This window comes from Harpia harpyja, chromosome Z (genome assembly GCF_026419915.1).
Source record: "Harpia harpyja isolate bHarHar1 chromosome Z, bHarHar1 primary haplotype, whole genome shotgun sequence".
Taxonomy (NCBI): domain Eukaryota; kingdom Metazoa; phylum Chordata; class Aves; order Accipitriformes; family Accipitridae; genus Harpia; species Harpia harpyja.
The window spans coordinates 21,127,094-21,149,183 of NC_068969.1; the positions used below are offsets into that span (position 1 = coordinate 21,127,094).

A 22,090-nucleotide genomic window follows, 5' to 3' on the forward strand; every position below is an offset into this window, starting at 1 on the left:
TAGACATAAGCTTAAAATGCAAACAAAACAGGTGTTATCAAGGAAAAAGGATGCTCAAATAGACTAAACTACAGCTTTTAAAACATTAGAAACGTAGCTCCTTACCAGAGCCACACAGATTTCTAGTTTCTTTACCAATACAATAGCAAAGATAGTCAACATTAGATTCAAAATCCAATAGTTACAACAATTACAGTGAGAAATTGATTAACTGCAAGATCTATAAACAGATTAAGCTAAACTTATAAAAGGAAAACTACCATATATATGCAACTACTTCAGTAACTGTATTTGATTCCACAAATCATTTGCTAGTTCTCTGTAAGGCTTCATTGCTTTTTCCACTGTAATTTCAACACAGCTTTTAGAACAGGAAAGATGCGAGACAAGCAACAAGAGGAATAGCGCTATGTGAGAAGACAGACCCTCAAAAGCAGGGGGAGAAGAGGCAAATAAATCCTGTTTACATTAATTTAGCTACTTCTGGAACAAAAGCTAACTCTTGCTTAGTCAAGAGTAGACAAACATGTAAATGTTCAAGAATGGGTGAAGTGTTACACATGAGCAGCTGCTGCCCTTCATCTTATCGAGAAGAAAAAGACATTTAAGTGCACTTCCATTGCAGCTGTGCGACAATGGCAACAGAGCTCATCAGGGCTGCGTACAGCAGCACCAGGCTCCACAGCTTCTGCAGGCTTCAGCACTGGTCCCAGTACAGGCCGGGATAAACTGTCACCCAACCCAACCCTAGTGGAAGAAAAAGAAAAAAAGTTTTCAGCATGAATTTAGCCAGCCACCTTCTACCAGTTTTAACAGGGAGCCGTTCGGTCAAGTAAACATATATACGTCTATCTTCTTTCGGTATGAATGCTGAGATCTTTAGTCTACAACAACAAAACATGTATTTTCTCTGGGGTAAAAACTTCGGTATACATATAGAATATATACATATATTCAGTGTACATAGAGAGCCTTTTCATACACCACTAATGACATGCACACAAACCTAACGAATACCTAGAATACCTCTGTAGAATCAATAAATCTTTATCTGGAGGAAGTACACGTTGCTAAAAACGTACGCTTACATGCTCCAACAGATGCTAGAGACTGCACAGTTGAAGACCTCACATGAAGGACTACAAACCTTAGGAACTCGAGTTCTGGTTTTCCCCCAAAAGACTTACTTCGAAATTTGAGGGTTCAGTTACATGGATGTTTTTTCAGCAGCAATGCTGATTTAGCCTGTACCCTTGCCTACTTACTCACTCCTTAGGTGATGCCAGCACAGCCATTTGTCAGACCTGCAGTGAACAAGGTCAAAGAGTTGATGCAGGCTAAATTAAAGGGTTATTAAGGGGATAGGTGACTTGATCCTCTGTATGTCTCCCTTAACGGACAGATTATAGCTCAGGAACAGCCACACAGTCACTTAGGCATCTCTAAGTTTTTACTCATTATCCCAAAGTCTTTCAAACCTAGAAGGGATTAAACAATTTATTTAAATTACCTCTATTCTTAACCCTATTTCCTTCCTTCCTGGCTGCTAAATTAGTTTTGTTTACCCTCCTTCTCTTCTGCAAGCTTTAGCTTTGCTTTTTATCCTGTAAACCAATGACTGCACATAAAGGAGACTTAAAAATTTACGTCTTCAGCATCGCTTGGAAGTGGCAAAAACTCCAAGACACATGTAGCAATGCTTATTTTCCACCATAACTCAGCCTCAACTAATGAATTCTGCAAATTTTCAGGTAAAACTCATTTCTACTGTAAACTCCTCCCCCTCCCCTTTTTAATATGGCAGCATCATCTGCAACCTCCTGACCTCAGCAGCTTGCTTCAGAATTTAATGGAAAGAGGCAAGAAAAATTCTAAAGATAAAATTAAGAGCTAGAAACTGATACATTAAAAACCCAGTATACCATATGGCTGATAAACATAAAACCTCTCCCTGTTAAAGTTAGTTTAGTTTGTCTGGTTTAAATCAGGTTACAGAACAGATAAAACAAAGAAATCAATTCAGTTAAAGTGAAGAATCAAACGCTTCTCCATTTCAATATTCCAGGCTGTATTAAAAAAAAAAAAAAAAAAGAATAAAAATCCCAGCAGATGGTTCAGCAGAGAGGGTCAGCATCATGTCGCACCTCTCCCTCACAGGAGACCCAAGAGCCTCCCCTGGCCACCCTCCTCAGCTCCTTCTCCATCCATAGGGAAGCATGGATGTCCTGCCGGATGACTAGACATGTCTGGCCAGAGGATAAGAGGCTCTTGGGAAAGAGGGTAGAAGAGAGTTGGCACTAAAATGAAGTGCTGCAGTGGTCCCTGTTCCACCTACAGATACCGACTCATAATCACGAGAGTAATTAACACACCATTTTCCCCTTGTTCCCCTGGGAGGCAGGATGGGTGACAAGTTGCAGTGAACCTCAGGAATTTACGACACCCCTGACTACGCCACTGATCATGGGCACCTTCCTTCACCTCCCCAAGTCTCCCCATCTGCAGAGATGAAATAACGACCAAACAGCTCTTCAAAGTTTGCAAGCTACATGTGAGTTCTTTTAAAAGAAGGGTTAAAAATTTAGCCATCATTGTAGGAGACCTTCATGTGTTTGAAGTAATCTGCCATAAGTAGCATTACATAGACCACAAGATAAACATTTACCAAGCCCATACAACCAATGTCCACACTGCAAACATTTCTGCATATTTCAGTACTCAACATTTAAAGGGATTTTCAGTATTCAGTTCTTCATATTTGCTCATTTATTTCCTCTTTTAAGCATTCACTTCATTCGTAAACACAGCAACACAGATTTCTCCCCCATTTCCATTCACTGGTACTCACCCCCACTCCAGTAGTTACACTCAACTTAATATTCAGGATCTCATTTTTAAGGAATAGCAAATATTACCCCAGTCGCACCCCAAACTTAGAGCAGTAGGCAGTCATCCTTTCCTTTCAACACATGTATCTATCTACCTGAAGAGCTGGACTGGGGTACTTTGCAAATTGTCTCCCTGAAGATCCCAAAATATGCAACTCATCGCCTTTAACTTTTAGCATTTTCCAATTACATAAACTAAAAAGATGTTGGCCACAGAAGAAAACACAAGGAATGACACAATCAAGCACACAGATAATACTCCGTATGACTTTTAGCAGAGCTTCCATAAAATTTAACCTTTTATCTACCAGTTAATCCACACATTACTTCCTAAGGCAAGTATTTCTGCTCATGAATGGGACAACAAACATGAAAAAAATCAAGTTAGGAGTCTGTCTCAATTTAGCTGTTGATTCCCTCTCTTCTGCTATAAGTTGATCAACTTACTACTAACAGCCTTCAATGGGGCTTCCACTAAACTTTCTGGAGGTATATTGCTCAGCACCATTTGCCATTGATTTAAACTACTATATACAGCATCCAGTTTGTAAGATTCAGACATAGGAAAGCATGTTTGGAAAAGATAACCTGATATTAATATTCACCTACTGGCTTGATCCATGGTCTCGGGGAAAGCTTCAATTCCTTGTATCTTGTGGTTTCAGCTTCAATGGAAGGACAGTTACGTGAAAGCACTTAGAAACCCTGAATAAATTACACTCATTACTCTTTACAAGCCATTATGGTAACAAGTGATTCGATTCACATATTTACATGCACCCTCATACAAAAGAGAGGAATGAAAAGTTACAAAACCTACCCTTTCCACCTAGACTACGCAAAGCAGATAGTCATTTTCATACATTTACCTGCACAGTTAAAAAACACACTCAATGTATTTAGTCAACACAAGCAAAAACTATGACAGATGGAAAGGAAAGAGCTGGAGCCAGCACTAGTGTGTAACAAATGCCAATTCATGTACAAAAACATTAGGAATTTTCCTAAAAAGCCAGATGCAGACCTGAATGGTCCAGAAGCCGGTACCAATGCTCAAAACTAGGGCTTATTTAACAGGCGACTTTCAAAGGTGGCAAGGCTACTCTCTTGTTGTAACTTCAATCAATCAATGTTTAAATATATCCCCCTGTGACATAGCACAAAGGTTTTCAACGCAAATGTTTCCAATTGCCTTTTAATAACTCTAAGGCAATATATTCCTAAATCCCAACGTTAAAAGAAAACAACTGGTATCATTAACAGTTCCACAGTATGGACCAATGAAGTGAAACTTAAATTCAGTACAGATCAAAGTGACAGAGAAATTATTAGTGCTTAATAAGTTCAAATATGTTTCAAGGGCAAGTATTTATAATAATGTGCCCTTGTAATTCAAAATGGGAACAGTGGCCTACCAATTATTCAGGCATATACTCCACTCTAAAAAAAAAAAATATAAAAAAAATTTAAAAACCACAACAAAAAACCCCCACACCACGAAAATTAAAAGGCTGATTCCAGCCTGAATTCAGCTCTGCTCCTTCCCTCCAGTCTCAACTCTGCCCAAGCAGATTTGAGCACATGGCCTGAAATGGGGCATCCCAACACCATGGTGGATTGGCAACGGACTCTTTTTACATCATTCTGGATTTTCAGGGCAGTCAAAAGGCTGTGATGAAGGGCAGCTGTCACCAGAACAGCCTCCCTTCTGTGACCATGCCCTTGACTCACTATTCTCACCAGCCATGGCTGGCAGCAGGAGAAGAAACAAAGAGCACCAGCTGTTCCTTCTCATACACTTCTGGTTTCTCTGCAACTATCATCTCCTCGAGTATTCAAAGTGACCAAATTTTAGAGGAGATGCGATAGAGAAGAGTGGATGGAGGGACTTAAAAGCCAAAGCATTGTTGAAACAAAGTCCTGTTCCACCACCTCAATAAATGCTAATAGTACAGTACTGACCTCTTTAATGAACGTGTTTTAAGAAAGCCCTAGTTTCTGCAAGGTAAGCAACAATAAGAAACTGTACAATGTGATTTAATTGCTTCATAGCAAGAAAGAAATGCACCTATTACAGCCCCAAGATCCTGCCCCACCTGCAGAAGTGAGGTTTGCTCCTGGCATCACTGCTAAGCTTCTACTGCAGGGCTCGAACTACACCACAGCCCAGAGAAATCCTCCTCACCAGCTAACTGTAAGCTTCCAAACAGAAACATATGGTCAAGGAGACAACCACTGTGAACAGGAGTTAGGGAAGATCCTTACTTAACACAGCTCTCTCCTGTAACTGTGGAAGTGCCAGAAAAATCCCACTGCAGGTTTGAAGGTATTTCAATAATATGCAATAATTACCTATATAATCATTATCCTACAGTACTCATACCATTACATTTATAAATCCTGCTGTTTTAAAATTGTATATCGATTGCAGCAATTATTTAGAATTATTAAAAAACACCCTCTGGTCTGTCTTATTGCAATGAACAATATAATTTCCTGCAACAAAATTTAACTGCAGACAGAAAACTCAACAGAATAACCCGAAAGATAAATGTATTTTTCCTTAACACTTTTGAAGGACTAAGTTAACGTTCACCACTACTTTCCACAGCATTTGGACGCTCAGATTTGAAATACTAAAGGTGAGAATACAAAGGGTCTTCTACTGATCTTAATAATGGAAGGGGAGGACTCAAAAGTGCATGCACATATTTGATAGCATATATGCTAATAGCTCGATTACCGTGCTCGGTTTCTTCAGAGCATTTGTTTTTAAAAAGTGCAATGAACATTTTACTGTTATTATTTAATTGTCCAGCAGCACGTTCCCAGCATGTAATGCACTTCACTGGGAAAGAGGTACTGGTGGTCAAACAGTGACCCAGCAGAAATGCTATCAACCCATACTCTGCTTTATAAATTACCCTAGTAAAACATACATGCATATACAGCCTTTTCTTTTTATTGTCATTTACAACCTACATCACCATACTTGCCTGAGATGTTAAATAATCCAGGATGCTGAAGAGAGCTTTCCTCCCACTCATAACCTCAGCTTCACACACACAAGGACCTGCACTACACTTGTAGCAACAAGCACCAAAAAAGTTACCATTTAAATAAAGAAAAAAGTCATCAGAGTAAACACTGACATTTCAGTCATGAGTTTTTGATGTAAAAACTGCACATGATAGTGCACATGTATGTTCTACCAACACACCATCCCACCACCCAGGAGAGTGTTCCTATCCTACACCTACAAGATCAGGGCCACCAAGGGTTACTACCTGCTCCAACATCTAATAAGCATCAAGCTCACCCTGATGCTTCTCTCCCCCTCAGTGAGGGCACCAGTAAGTGGTTGAGTGGTAGCAAAGACCCTGTTTTCATGGTTTTAGAAACAGACTATCCTCAACCAGCAGGACAGATGGATAGGCAGGACAGACACACATCCAGGTGACTGCAATAAGCCTTAAGAAGCTAGGATGAAGTCAACACATTTGATTATATTCAGGAAAAGTAAATGATGGTTTCTGCATCAGCCGTACGAGTCCGATTTCCCAGTTTCTCCATGTAAAACATCTCCACAATAATATGCCATTAAAACAGTATTTTTCATCTCACACATTTTACTGGGAATGCTAAGAGACACTGACTTCAACAAATGGAGCGTCTTCAAACGCAGAGATGCATGATTCTTCTGTAAATGAACTGTGAAAATCAGTATGCTTGCAAGCTAAACAAAATTTATCATTTACTGACCTGCTCTGGATTGGATTAGACAGGATTGCTCCTTATGTAGTCAAGTAGCACAATACACTAAAAATGATTGTCCTGACCTCAGTACAAGCAAAAGGGATGCTGGCCATGCTTTACATTAAGCCAGATTGTGGAAAACCCGTTGATTTTCCCCACCAATTTACTCCAAAGAGAGGTTTACAGCTACAAACAGCTGTAATTTATTATATTTTGAATTTCATAAAAGACCTAAATATGTTGAGTGGTAACACTCTTCAGAATTGTCAAGGCCTATTGAACTGAAACACACTCCCCAAATTACAAACATTGCACTGTGATTTCAGCAGTGCTAGAGAAATAGTATGATTTTTTTTTTTTTTTTCAGTACATAAAAGACAGGAATAGGGAGAAGAGCATTTTTTAGAACAACGAATGCCAGGGGGGCCCATTACTGCTTGGATTAAAATGTAGATGGCAAAGTAATCTGGGTTTAACCATCAATTTTCAATGAAGCTCAAACTACTGTTTTAAAACTACAGCAAAATTCAAGATTTCTCACTTCTCCATTACAACTGAATGCGCAAGCATGCCTTTCCTCAACTATACATCTCAAAACCAAAGAAACAGCATATAGGAATAGATCTACAGTAATAAGATATGAAACCTGCCCATATCCAACGCCCCTGCTGCTTCTTGCGCTGCGTCCACTGCACCTCACTCGAGCACAACAGTTCTTCACTCCTCAGCTTCCCTGGCACTGCACTACACAAGTGACATACTATGGTAAAAAAATGCTTTAGTTTTTGTCACTCAAACACAGTATGGAGGAACTAATTTGTAACAGCTGGACCAGTTTAATCATTCTCAACTTTTGCTGCAAATAAGCTGCAATCAGAAAAGCAGAGACACCTGCCACCACCAGACACACACCTGGGTAGAGGTACAGCATAGGAGTCTTGCTCCATCCTTGCCTGTTGGAACTGCAACACATTAGGCAGCACATGGTCCCCCAGGATGACAGGAAGGTTGGTGGCACTGTCTTTTAAGTCAGGTTTCACTTGCGCAAAGATTTTATAAGCTCCTTCACACACACATTTATTAACTCCTTGTCATCATAATATGTGTCTCCCCCTCAAACTGCAGGTCAGAAATTTAAATAATATGCACTGTATTACAGAGACCCTCATGCCTGCCCTCTGCCCATCACAGCAGCACACCAGAAGGAATAAGCCTTTAAATGAAAACAACTTTCATTGTATCTTTTTGCCCTGTTGCTTCACCCACCTGTATACATATACATTTGAAGTGATACTAGCATTGCACAGTAAGTTATCTGATGTTGAGGGACTGGTTTTGGGTTTGGTTTTTTTGGGGGGGTATGTGTCATGTTTGGTTTTTGTTTGGATTTGGTTTTGGTTTGGGGTGGGGTTTGTTGTTAGGTTTTGGGTTTGTTTGTTGGGTTGTTTTGGGGGGGGGTGGGGGGGTTCAGTGTTTGGGTTCAGCTACAAGAATTCCAGATACAAGATATAAAGCAGATAACAGCTCAGGAAAAGAAAGATAATTCACTCAACTGTTAAATTTCAAAAGCATGCTCTTCATAACCATAAATGTCAGCCTGACTGTCTGGAATTAGTCTCTCTGACAACAGCTTGCTTATTTCCACTATTTAAGGAGGAAAAAAAAAAAAAAAATCTAACCTATTGCTGTGAAAGTACCTCAGAGCAACACAGTTAGAAGAAATGCTGGCCCAACTTTGGTGCATTGGGGTGTGAGTTAGCAGTATAACTCTCTCATGGGAAAAAAATGAGGTTTATTCTTGTATTTTCCAGCACCCAATAACTGACTGATCAATAAAAACCTCCCAGACAATCTGGTCATCTCTGGTTTTCTCTTCCTATTATCTGAAGCACTTGTTCAAAATCCTTTTACAGCTCATGTCACTGTGTCTCCTTTTCTGGGGGCCCACCATATTGGTAGCTCTGCAGTACGTATTTTAAATGCTTCATGATTCACAGTCAAACGCTGCGAACACAAAGCTTCTCCTGTGTGCAATCAGGATTAACAAAATACTAAAATACATGTCCTGGTTTCAAATACCATCCATTCTCACTATGGAAGTTTCTCCAGGAGAGCACAAGTAGGCTGCAGACGTGATTGTTCAGGGCTGAGCACAACTTCAGTAGCTCTGACTGCTGTTTCACTCAGCTGGAAACGCAGCAACTTTGCCAGTTAATTATTCTTTACATTGATCAACAGATATATTTTTCAAGAGAAAAATACTTAAAATTTATAGTTTGGGAAAAAATCCTGTACCAGCTATGCAAAATGAAAGTATCATTGGCTTTAAGGAATAATATTAATACTTTATTACATTTAAAAAGTGAAACTTTAAGAGTATAAACCTAACTGCTCTTTCAAATAAAGCCAATGCTATATACATTCTGAGCTGTATTTTAATTGATCTTTTCTCAGACCAAATTTCAACATGCATATTTTTGCCTGACCAAAAAACCCAACTATCTGCTTTTTTTCACCGGCTGACCACCTTCTCTTTTCATTCAACCAAGTATGGGACTGAGAATCCTTAAGATTTTTTGAACTCCTGCCACTTCCCTTCATTCTGTATTAGCTCCTCTTTTCTTTGCATTAGACAGCACACTAAAAACCACCAAAACCTGTGTACAGTAAATTTAAGCTGACCGTGGTCAAAGCTCCCCCCCTCCCCATTTCTGTTATCCAAACAGTACCCTCCTGGATACACTTTCATTTAAAAGGCCATCAACTTTGATCTGTTCTTCGGCAGTCTCAATGGACATGAGAACAATGTGGCCTTTTGAGCACTGAATCAGTACCTGTAAACGGGAAAGTACTTCTCAGTTTATGCAAACCTGCAGCCTTTACCTAATTCTTTCCTCTCCTAAGGCACATTACAAGGTATCACTGATGATTCTTCAGTTTCTTCCTCTAATGCATTCTCCTACACCACATGCTATAAAATGTGAATATTCAAATCTACATTGAGAAGTTAGAGCTATGACTCTAAATAGCTTCACTAAATCAAAGGTGGAGACGTTAGCATAAGAGAAGACTGCAACTCTATCAACTTCATGTTTCTGCATTTTAATTGTTTTTAATTGGGATAATCACTGACTGATCTTTTCGTGGTTTGGCTAAAAGAGGCTGCCTCTGAGGGAAACTTAAGCTGTAGAGCTGCAAAACAAAGACGACCTAGGAAAAAGGACTTATTGTCACTGCAGATCTGCTTTGTCAAGGATAGCAGCAACAGAGCAACCATTTCAGAGCATGAGCATCAAGGCAAGTCTTCTGCTCCTCCATTTCCAGAGACAGCTTCTGTGGCACAGTTTTGAAGAATCAAAACAATGTTTCTAAACTTCTTTAAACAAAAGTCGATTTCAAAGTATCTTGCCATTTAATCCATCTTGACATCACCCACGTACATGAGCTTAAGCAACGCATTTATCACAGAAGTCCCCTGAATAAGTCATTTCCCATCACTTCTAACTTCAGTAGTGTTCAACTTTAACGCATGCATCTCAGGTGACTGTAATCTAGTGTTCACTAGTTTCCAAATATGAACTAGGTTACATATTTGATATCAGAACAAGACAGACCTAGCTGCCAAAGCCAGCACCAAGAAGGACAAAAACTAATGCACTCAAAAAGCAACTTTACAGATTAACAGACTTCCCATTTTCCTTGCATTTTCTAGTAAATCAAGCCCCATCTTGTAATCATTTCTCAAGTCATCCAAAATTGTCTTTGTACTCAGGAGGGATACTCACCACCAGCCATAGTCATTCCTCATCACTAAGAACTTCTTCCCTCTCTCTGTAGGCTTGCTGGCTCCTCAGACAGCAGCACCACACCACCGTGCCTTTCATCATTTCAAATGCATGAAAAATCTTGTTTACAGATTGCAGTTAATCTGTGTCTTCCAGTATCAAAGTAAACCCCGATAATCACTTACGCTCATGTAAAACCACTGGCTTAATGTCACTTGTAAGAATCAGTCTCTTCCAGGAAGAAAAGCAAAAAGATTGAACCTATTTGCAGAAATTTCCCATTACAATACCACAAGAACATATAGATGTGGCACAGAATGAAAGACAGTGAGTCTTGCTCATAAAAAAATCCCCAAACCATTCCCCCACACGAGTGGTTGGAAACGTTTATTTGTGGAGGGAAACTCCAATACAAACATTACAGAAAAGTAACATGAAAATATGGCATCACTACATAGCTACAGCGACTTGCTCTTCAGGAATTTAAAGAACGAGTTGTTTTGGTAGGTCCATAACTCACACATCTAAGTCCCCAAGCCCAGGGATTTGCAAAGCGTGCAGCCAACTGGATACATGCACAGATTTCAGTGCAAGACCCTAACTAAGGTCACTGGCATGGGAGCTGAATGACTGCCAGAGCGACAGGAATTACGTGCAGGGCCAGAGCTTGCCACTGCTCTGCAGCAGCTCCGAACCCCACAGGCTTTCCAAAAAATCTAGTATTTCTACTTCCCTTAACATAAAAGGTACCAAGTTGCAGATTAATTAGGCAACCCCTACCTGATGTTCTATTCATTAAGCAACCATCCGCAAAACCAACTCTGGAAAAATCCCATAGCAAATGCCAGTGCCAACTTGCAGATCCTCTGCTCTGACAACACGGACCAGAGTGGCACCTCCTACTGCTTTACATACGCAGAAAACACCAACGCTTTCAGCTCAAAGCCTGTAGATCATTCCGAGTGCAAGGCAAAACTAAGAGTAATACAGAGAATTAAAAAACCACTATAAAGCCCGTAGGAGCCCTGATGAGTAAGAGAAGTGCCTGTGTAGCAGGACAGAGAGCTCAAGGCACAGGGAAAAATCGCAGGGCATCAATATGCCTTTAAATTGCAGCCCCAACAAGTCAGCAGCATTTTTAGGAAGAATTATACACCTTCACTAAACCATTTTCCTCAAATGCTTTCACAAATTCATTTGTCAGATTAGTATGGAAAGTCTCTTGCATAATAAATAACTTTCTGGAATAATTCCACAAGGAGTAGCAATACACTTCGAACGCTTCAAAGTTAGTTTAGCACTTCCATTACTAATTTTAATAATTTGTTCATAACTTTCCATCTAGACTAAATAATTACATCACTGAACAAACTTGGCATGCAGCTTAAGCTACAGTTCAAGTTTCTCTTGCAAAATACCGCAGTCAATAGTTTGGAGAGTTTGCTCATCCTTCATAAGGTCTTAATTTTTATTTTTACATTTTTGCACTTGTAATAAAAATACTGACATTATTTCCCCTTGTATAAAACAAGCACTTTGAGGACAGCTAAAAATCAGTATGCTAGTGATTTTGTGTGTGTGTGTGTGTGTGAATGTCATCAGTAAGGTAATCATGACTAACCAGTTAGCACCCAAGGCTATTGCTGGATCATTTCACATCAGAAATGGACTGATCTCTCTCCGACGCATACAACAAAATGGTGCTTGGATTTAGGTTAATCACAGCCAGGCACCATACTTAATTGGCAACAAGGTCACATAGTGATACTGGGGACATCAGCAGCTCAGACCCAGTAAGGTATGAATCGTAAATAAAAATCAAAGAGTTCCAAAAGAGAAGGCAAATCACTAGCTGAAGAACCAACACCAGAGCAGACAAAACCTGCAGAGAGGCCATTGCAGAGAGCTACAGGAACAGAGGGAGAGCAGAGCCATCGGCTGTGCCGAGCCACGTTACTACCCACTACCCAGAGAGAGAGATACCACTGAAACTTCACATCTAGCTCAACCTTTTCCCCCTCGTCTGATGGGAAAGTTCTGGTTTTGTCAGAATTTAGTCGAAACTGAACGGTCCCGAATGATGCACAGAAAGTGCTAAATGATTATTCAAGAGGAAAAAGAAAAAGCTTTTCAAAAAGCCTTCACTGGAGTGGTGGGGGGGCTGGTTTTTTTTTTTAAACCAACTTGCTAGCATCCCCAACGACACCAGAGAGAGGGAAGAAAAAGCTCACGTACTCGCGTTCTTAAATTTAAGACTATTATTAGTAGTTAATTAAAAGCAAAGCCAGAGAAGCACAGCTTTAGGACTTGAGTAACTCCAGGCTCACTTTAAAAATTTTCCGGGAACGGGGAAGAAAAAAAAAAACAACATGGAAATATTCAGATTTTTAGTAGTTTTTATGCCCCAGTGCAGCCGCCCAGGCCAGGCCGAGCAGGCAGACCCCAGCAGCGCCCAGCCCGCAGCCCTCGGGCGCTTTCCCACCCCTCAGAAAGCGGCTCCGGCACCAAGGACGTTTCGCGGAGCGTTTGCAACCGAGGAGGAGACGCATCAGGACGGGGGGGGGGAAAAGTCGCGCAGCGGCTCCCCGCCGCGCACGCAGGAAGGAGAGGTGCCTCGCTAATGCAATTAGTGGGGGGGGGGGGGGTGTCAAGCAGGCGAACAGCAGCGGTGCGTTTGCACCGGCGCTGCAGGAACACGTACGAAGCGCCCGTGCTACACCTTACCTGGAAGAGCCTTATTTTCTGCACCGGACTGGAGATGCGTTCAGCGAGGCAGCACGCCAAGCCCCGCTCTTTCCCCCAGGGCGGGCAGGGACACCCCCCCCGCGGTATTTAAACTAACACCCTTCAGCTGCGTGCCGATGCCGGCTGCGATCCCAGCTGGAGCCGTTTCCCCCGCGCTCGCCGCCGCCAGCGCCCGGGGCGCAGCCCCGCTCCCCCCCGCCGCGACGCCAACTTGGGCGCCCAGGAGGCGGCCCCACACACGGCGGTGGCCGCGGTTCCTTCCCTCCTTCCCTCCTTCCTTCCTTCCCGCGGGTCGCGGCGCGGGAGGGCTGAGGGGAGCCGGGCAGAGGCGGGCGGCTCGGCTCGACTGTGGCGGGAAGCCCTCTGCCACAGAGCTCCCCTCAGCCGCGACCCCGCGGGCGGCAGCCGCCGGCCACCCAGCCCAACTTTCTTCCCCGAAGTTGCCCCACCTCAAGCCGTGAGCCGCTCCCCGCCGCCAACCGAGCCTCGCCACAGCCCTTCCCGCCGAGCCACCCGCCGTAATCCTGCCGCTCCCTTCTTCTGGAGCGGGGAACGCCGCGCTTCAGGCGGCGGGGCGGGGCGGCCACGGCGCGGCCTGCCGCCCGCCTACCCACCCACCCGCTCCCCCGCCGCCCGGGGGCCGTGCCGAGCCCGGCCCGGCCCAGCCCAGCCGCCGAGCTGGGCAGGTCCCGAGGGAGCCGGCGGCGCCGGGGCCGACGCGGCTGGTGGCGGCAGAGGAGCGGAGGGGGAAGGCGGCGGCGGCTTCCCTCAGAGCCCGGGAAAGCCCAGTCAGAATTCACCCCGGGGCGGCGTGAAGTGGGCGCGCTGCCTGGGGCGGGAAGGGGGGGGGAAATGGGGTAAAAGGCGCTGCTGCGGCGAGGGGGTGGCGGGGCGGGCTGCCACTTCCTGCTCAGGCTGAGCGGGCTCGGTGTTGGACGAAGAAAGTTGACGCGGAAGAGCTTAAATAAAAACTCCATCTAATTTCTGGGCTGGAAGCCCAGGAAAAGAATCAAGTTCACGTAGGTCTCTCTTGTGCGGGAGCCGGATGGAGATTTTATTGAATCTGGCTCCAGCTGATCACAGTATTATAGCTGCGCTGCTGTAATTAAGGCTGAGCAGAATTCTTATAAGTCCCTTTCTCCGGCAGGTTATATAACAAATAGTAATAAGTTTCCTGAAACCTCTATTATCTTTCAGGATCCCAAAGCCCAGCGAAGTATACATTACAATAAAGTGCACATTAGTCTACTCTGCTTCACCCGCTACGCAAGGGATGGATTTGGCTTGGCGGCCACAGGGAAGCCGTCGATGGCAAGAGACGAGAAGGACTTGGTGACTGTCCTCTGCTGCACCGAGGACTCTCGGACAGGGGTGGTGATGCATTGCTCTCCGGGCACGGGGAGAAAGGACAAGAAGAAAACAGTTTGCTTCTTCAACAAGTAAGATTTAAGTTGCTGCCACCTCTGTTTCCCTTTCTGTCTGGTTTTGCGGTGAATTATTGAAATGTGCCGGCTGGGAAACGGTGGCATCTCCTCTGGGGACTAGTAGAAACTCGACACAGCATCTGTTGACCCAGACTAAGTGTAGGAGCCCTGACCTGAAGAGACATCTTTGCTTTTCTGTGCCTGTGCAAGTTGATAATTACGGAATGTCCAGCCCTGAAATGTAGTCACTTCTGCAATGAAATGTGGCACTGGTCTGAGGAAGGGATGTCAAAAAATAAATTACCTCAGAAAAACAAGATGCATTTTTAATTGGCAGAGTGCGATCACATAGGACTCGTAGAGGTGATAGAATAACTGTGATTTAACGAGTTACCGTTGATGAGCTAAGCACTGATACTCATACTAATATGGTTCAGCTCAGCTTTGGCACGGAGCAGGAGCGTGCATTCAGCCTGTTACTGCAGCTCAGGTGATGTATTACAGCGTGGTAACTCCATCACATGTCTAAAACTTCACTTTGGGCTTTTGCCTGGAAGATAATATTAACTTTTGATATTATTACACAAAATCTTGTATTAGGACTCGGGTCAAGCCTTAGTTTTACAGAGAACTCTAGCACAGGTAGGAGCACAGTGGCTGTGGACACCTCTGCGGGGCATTGACTGAGCACGGACCCGGGAGCAAAGCCCGAAATGCAGATTTGGCTTCCTCAGAGGTCTGCCGTTCACGTATTCGCTACAGCTGATTCACTTGGGCTTATGAGAGCTGACAAGTTCATGGACCTATGGCATAGTTCTCCACTTGGAAATATTAGCTTTAGCTGTGCAAGACCAGCATGAGAAGGATAGCCTGTATTTTATGCTTGACTGACCACAGGTGCTGTTAAGATTTTTAAAATGCATTCTGCAGGTTGCCTTCCCTGGTGTCCTTTGTCACCTCCAGCCCAGCCCCACATTTTGACTACTCTGGCCAACTAATACATTTTTTTCAGTTTCAGTTAAGTCAAGGACTTCAAAATCCTATCATAGGTATCAAGTTACACCATGTAAAAGATGCTTTTTTAAGTTTGTCAGAGAGGCACTTCATGAGATTTTGAGGTTAAAAGATGACTTTAATCTTTGAGATGACAAGTAAAAAGGGACAAAAAGCACTCTTTCCCTCACTTTTTTTATAGCAACCCAGGCATGTAGAAATAGTGGGGGTTTAAGTGCTTTTCCTGTATTCATTTCAGAAAACACAGCAAACATGCGGTATCACCGTATACTTAACTGAATATAATCAATTTGTAGATGGTAAATTCTCTGAGGCTAGATGGCATGTTTTCACGCAGTACCTGATACTACGATGCCCTCCTGCCATCTGGGGCTTCTGGACCAACTGTAATAATATACATGTTCAATAATAACTTAATTGCAAGTCTCGCACTACTTCCAGCTTAATGATTTTTTTCATTTCCACTTGTCATTCAAACATCACTGTCGACATGTCTCGGAAATTATATGAGAAGAACAAGGATGCTTCTACTCTAGTGTTGTCTAATTAATGCTTCCTAAAGATTAAATGGAAAAAAACTTACTTTAATTTATGAGCATGGGTGTAAGCAGGTAAATGAATATGATATTTAAACTTCCCAATTAATAAATAATTTAGTTGGAAGACCCAACTTAACCCTGTCCATCCTGATGCCAGCTGGTGTAGACCTAAACTATCAGCTGAGCGCTTGCTCCCTTTAACTATACCCCCCACACACACTCTCTGCCAACTGCCATAATTGCTCTGTCTACTTTCAAGTAATATTTCTCTTGCCATGTTCACATTTTCAGCACATGGGTTGCCTATATAACTGTTTTGTGCACTGCTGTTGTCACTGTCTGTTTTGACAACCCTTGTTTTTTCAAATTTTAGATGGGAATTTAGCCACCAGTAACAAGTAGGCTCAGATCCACCATAATTTCCTCCAGAAAAATCAGTCATTGCTTATCTCCTAGATGCTTTGGCTTTTGAAGACTTTCTCTTACCACTGGCAGAAATACCAACTAATTCACCGCAGGCTTAAACTGAATTTGTTTTGCAAAGGACCTCTAGGACATTGTCAGAATGGGATATAGTCAATGGGACCTGATGGACCATTATCCTGGTCTTACCACGGACAATCGCTGCTATCAGTTTCTTTGGAGGTAGATAAATCAATTAATTTAATCTGAAACAGCCACTGGACAGTAGAATATTAAAAAAAAAAAAAACAAAAAACAACCATGGTTGAAAATATAGTTTTCTGTCTTTTTATGTGTGGGTTGTAGTAGCCCACCTTTTCCAATCACAGTTTCAGGCATAATAATGTCAATGATGAAAATATACAGACAAAATAGATGATGCTTAGGATGCAGTTAAATGAGTAGAAAATGCACTTTTTCCAGTAATACTTATGGGAATCTTATTTAAAGATAAGTGTTTAATGTAAATGTAATCTTCCTAATTTTTAAGACATGCTTCTCTCCTTAAGCCAATATTGATATCAACTTATCTGAGGCCTTGATCTGCAGGCACAGTTAATAGATTATGCATTTCTTTCAAGACCGAGGTCAAGTGTGGTAACTAGATGGTATTTTGAATATGTATATCACAAGATAGCATGCCAGTTCTTCAAAGCGCAGGGAGACTCCCTATTGTGGCGGTGTCAGGAGATAAGCTGCATTCACTCTTGTGCTTGGTCCACAGTCGTCTCGCATCGTTGCTGTTCCCAATGCTGACACCAATATCAGACACACTCCTCATGCCCATGGCCATCTCTATTTTGTCACCATTTTTGTACAATCCTGCTCTCCGTAGGCCTAGGAGGCATTATGTTAAAAAGTATAGTGTTTATAGAAGCATCCAGCAACGGTCTAGTCCAATTTCACAGAAGTCAATGTTAACAATTCTTTTGGCATTAAATGCGATTGATTAAATCACCAGCATCTTAAAATTTCCATTTCATTGTCTCCATGATCTCCTGCTCGTGCTAATAAATGGAGAGTGTAACCGGTGTTTGGAGCAGCAAGAAGGAAGGACTGGGAGGGGGAGGCTAATGAGAGGACCAGTCTGTATTAAGGAAATTAATTATGTGACTGGATTAAACTGCAGCACTGAAAGCCTCACTTTGCCCTGACACAGACTATATGCATTAAAGGTTTATGCCGCTGTAATAACCACAGTGGTGGTGTTATATGGATGCAAATTTCCTTAATGCAGGCAGGACCTACATCAGACCACAGTGACTGATACGAAACCGATAAAAAAAAGTGAGTTATGTGCAATTGTACCGGGGAGCATGATACAGAAAGGAAATGATAATAGGAAGGTTAAGTGCCCAGTGAGTGCAAACTGATATACAATATCTTGAAATCACAGAGAGAGAAAATTAAAATGGTGAAATGATTTCACATACAGGTAGATGGAGGCATAAAAGCAATCTATGAACTATGGGAGGGAGAACAGGGTGAGAGCATGGTATTTTCAGATGTACAGCCTTTCACCTATTGGAAATGAGTAAGTGATTGAAGGCTAATTTCAATAAACAGGCAATTTTACTTTTGTTTTTATTTCAGGTTTTTGTTTGGCACTGCTTTTTTGTGTCATTGAAATATTTGTGTATTAATAGATACTCATTTTAATAGCATTACAGTAATCTGAACATCTGCAGCTACTAAGCATTAAAATATGATTACTTCCCTATATATCAAGTTATTTTCGCAGTACTTGTGCCTGATTTTGTCATATCTATTAAAATGCAATGGATCGGTTCTTATCATTACCTATTAACTGGCAACCTTGAGCTGAAGTGCTTAGCAGAAACAAGCCTGATGCCTGGAGGCCTGGCCAGCAATTCAGCGGAAGGCAAAGACGTTTTATAGCTGTCCTGAAAGCTAAATGATGGGCTGTGTGACTTTCCTAATCAAATAGAATTAAATACAAAATTATATTCCTGCCACCCTTTGTTCAAACAAATCGCCTGATGTACTGTTCAACAGTTTACTAAATATAGAACATTTTCTAGATTAGAGGTTTTAATTCTACCAAAAACTCAGCTTAGTTTATTAGAGAAATGAGATACTTTGTTTAGAGTACCGAGGAGCTCTCACACGGCATGAGGGCTCTCTCAGGATGAGAAATGACTCCTCTCCTGGGCTCAGACTGACTTTTGAAGAGGTGAACACACCCAGGGGATAAATGCATCCAAACCATGACTGTGAGTTTGCTGTTAAGGGTTAGCAGGCAGAAACCCAAGCGTAGGCAGCCATTGCCAGTAAAGATGCGGTCAGTAAATTTTTGACCAGCAAAGAAATACTCCTTAAAAGCAGTCTGAAATGTGAGCACTGTCACTATCACGCTAAGGGGGAGTAGAGGAAACAGCAGGCTGCTACTCCTTCCCTTCTCCTTAGCCTGACAGTGATTTTTCATTCTACTCAAAAGAACTTAAAAGAATCCATATTTTTAAAGTTATTTCTGTAATGGTACAATATTTGTTTCCAAATGCGATGCTGAATTTTAGTCATCTCCAAAGCTTTCAGTTCTAGAGGGGAAATTCATGGCAGTCATGACACACAAATATTAGGAACTATCTTCATCCTATCAACCATCAGCTAGTATTTCTTACACAGCATCCTCCATGCATCCATGGAGTGGTGCTCCAGCAACGTAGTTCTAGATGTAGAACTTTAAAAATCATCTGACATTTTAAATTTTAATATGATGAAGTAGGTTCAGGTTTTAATATAATGCAGTTTCATTCATGAGTTAGCTTAGGCATCCGAAACATGTCTCAGGGAAAAAAAAAGGTAAGTGCATTTAATCCTAAACTTTGTCAGCAGGATTAGATGCAGCCAGATAAAACAATGAACATAAATAACACTGACCTATGAAGAAACAAAATGAAAAACAGCATACCTGAAAGATAAACAAGACAAAAAAGTGCCCCAAGAGCTTAAATTTGGTGAAGTATTTCAGCCAGCCTTTATGTTTGTCTCTATGAAAACATATGCTTTAATTCCTGTCTAGGTTAAGAATACTGTCCTAAATCAAGTACTAATAATTCTGAGATTTATAAATACCCTGATGGGAAAACTCCGTGTCTGTAATGAATACAAATGACCCTGTGCAAATGCACTCTGAATAGAAACCATAAGGAAAACAGTATGTCAGTGACCTCCAACCAAAACATTACTGCATCTCAACATGAGGGCAGTTGTAGAGCTTAACAAATTGAAAGCAAATTTTAAAATCTTTAGAGAATTCTAAAATAAAAAGGAAGATTCTGGGAGCATTCAAGGTGCTAATATTATGGACTACCAACCCCCCCCTCCAAACTGTGGGAATTGTGTAGGAAATCCTTAAGGACGGCATTGCCATCCAACTAACACGCCTCCAAATACAAATGGAAGTCACACCCTTTAATCAGCAACAGTTATATCTTTTTTCTCAAATTGCCAGTTGCTTTACCTTCAATGCTTTACAATTTTATTTATTTCAAATGAAATGTTCTATAATGTGAATGTTAAGGAATAGTAAAAAGGGTGTAAGCCATTATGGTTTTTTAAGGAGAAAGTCCTGCCACTCCTGCAGGGCACGTGGGATTTTATGGCTTGAAACTAAAGGAATGATTCTTATGAAATTGGACAAGATCCCCTCTGTAAGCAGAGAGCTGCTTTCAGATAGAGGGAGACCATTCCCATAGTCCATGACTCTCTGAGTAAAGCCATTTCTTGACTGTGCTTTCATCTTCCCAGCTGGTCCCCATTTCCCAGGGTCTGTAAGGAGCTGGTAGAGGAGGATGCTCTGCTGATCCTGAGGGGCTGGAGGACTGACTACCCCGCTGCTGAAGCCAGTCACTGTACTGATAAAAAGCATTTCCAGGAGGGAAGAGATGCCCAGACAGCTGTTTCTTACTGTTTTCAAGCTAACATTTGGAAAGTCATTGTAGCTCTATCTTGTAAAGACATCTGAAGATTGAGAGAATTTGGAGATGTTGGAACTCGCATTTATTAAGGATGCTGTTGCTAACTCTAACTTACCCTGCTGCTCAGTTAGCTACACAGAATATTTTAAGAGTAACTGCATGCACTAGGAAATCTGCTCTTCATCTGCAGCACATCAGCAAAAACAAGTGACAAGACAAAAGGAATCGTTTTTATATTGTGAAGGGAGAAGGTTCACAAACTCAAAAAATTACTTTGAAAAGTTTGCACAGTCCCTGGTAAAGCTAGCTCTTTTCTAGTACATGCATTACTCACTCTCCGTCTATATATTATTCTTATTATCCCTTCTAAGCTCACTGCAGAGCCAAGGGTCTCTGGCTCAGTTCCTGGCATCAGGCTGAATGATTCAGCCAGAACCTTCCTTAGGATGCTTTGGTGGGGTCTTGATAACTTTAGCTATGTTGATCCTTCTTGTGACCTTATCACAAAAATGATTCTGTCCATGGCTGGCAGTTTCCCACATTCTTCAATAATTTTGTCAAAGTTTTTTTGACGGCAATGTGCTGGTTGGCTAGAAGATAACATCTCTAACTTCAGGGTTAGAATAAATCCAATATTAGGTTCTCTACTCACTGAAATCTTGCACATAGTTATCTTCAAAAATTTACAGACGTTAGTCAGAAAGTAGAAGAAAATAAGTTACTGTTTTTTCTGTATTTTGTTAAACTTTGTCCTACTGGATACTTCTCCTGTTAATTAATTTTTCCTTTACAACTTCAGGTAAGCTATTAATCTATTGAATTGAAGATTTTTCAAAGCCTTTCCAGAAATAAACACTGAATGAAATTATCTTAAAATATGCATGACGAGTAGAACTGTTGTTTTGTCATTTTCAAGCCCATGGTTTATACTGAGTCAGTCCTCTCTCATTCCCATTACGTGGATGTCAGATGGAATAATACAAGGAAAAATTACCCCAAGATTTGGTTTCCCATTGCAGAGGTGTTTTTTTACATAAAGTTTACTAAGTTTATGTATAAAATCTGAATTAAAAAAATCCCAAACCTTCCAATCCCTACTATTTAAAAGCTGCTAATTAATGTTTTTTAGTTTTACACTATTATTTATTTTATTCTAATCATGCACTACCACCTCTTTATCTTTTGTTCTCTTGATCCCATTGCCCAAAATATTGCTTTCTGATAGTGAACTCTACAGAAACACTCAAACACTCTTGCGGTTCTGGAATGCAAAATAATTTAAATACCCTTCTCTTTGCTATTAGCAGTTCCTGGATAATGCAGTCAAAGTCCACAAAATGTTCATTATTGGAAATAGATGTATATTATTTTTTTCTTATGAATTTTTAAATTGCCTTTATTATGGCATGCTGTGTATGAAATGAATGAGATTTAAACAGTTGTGCCCTCTACTGGCATAAAGGAAATAATGAAAAAAGAGAAAAATGCCTTCTTTCCAGATGATGTATCAAAACAGAGTGCCAAAATCAAATTTTG

General features: G+C 41.5%; 1 protein-coding gene across 1 annotated transcript in view; it reads right to left on the minus strand.

The window, feature by feature from the left end:
- CNTN3 (contactin 3) overlaps window positions 1–13,702 on the minus strand; it is a 117,292-nt gene extending 103,590 nt beyond the window's left edge. The window contains exon 1 of the mRNA XM_052776360.1: window positions 13,624–13,702. The gene's annotated coding sequence lies outside the window, so the exon portion shown is untranslated. The remainder of the gene's footprint in view (window positions 1–13,623) is intronic.
- Between the last annotated feature and the right edge of the window lie 8,388 nt (window positions 13,703–22,090).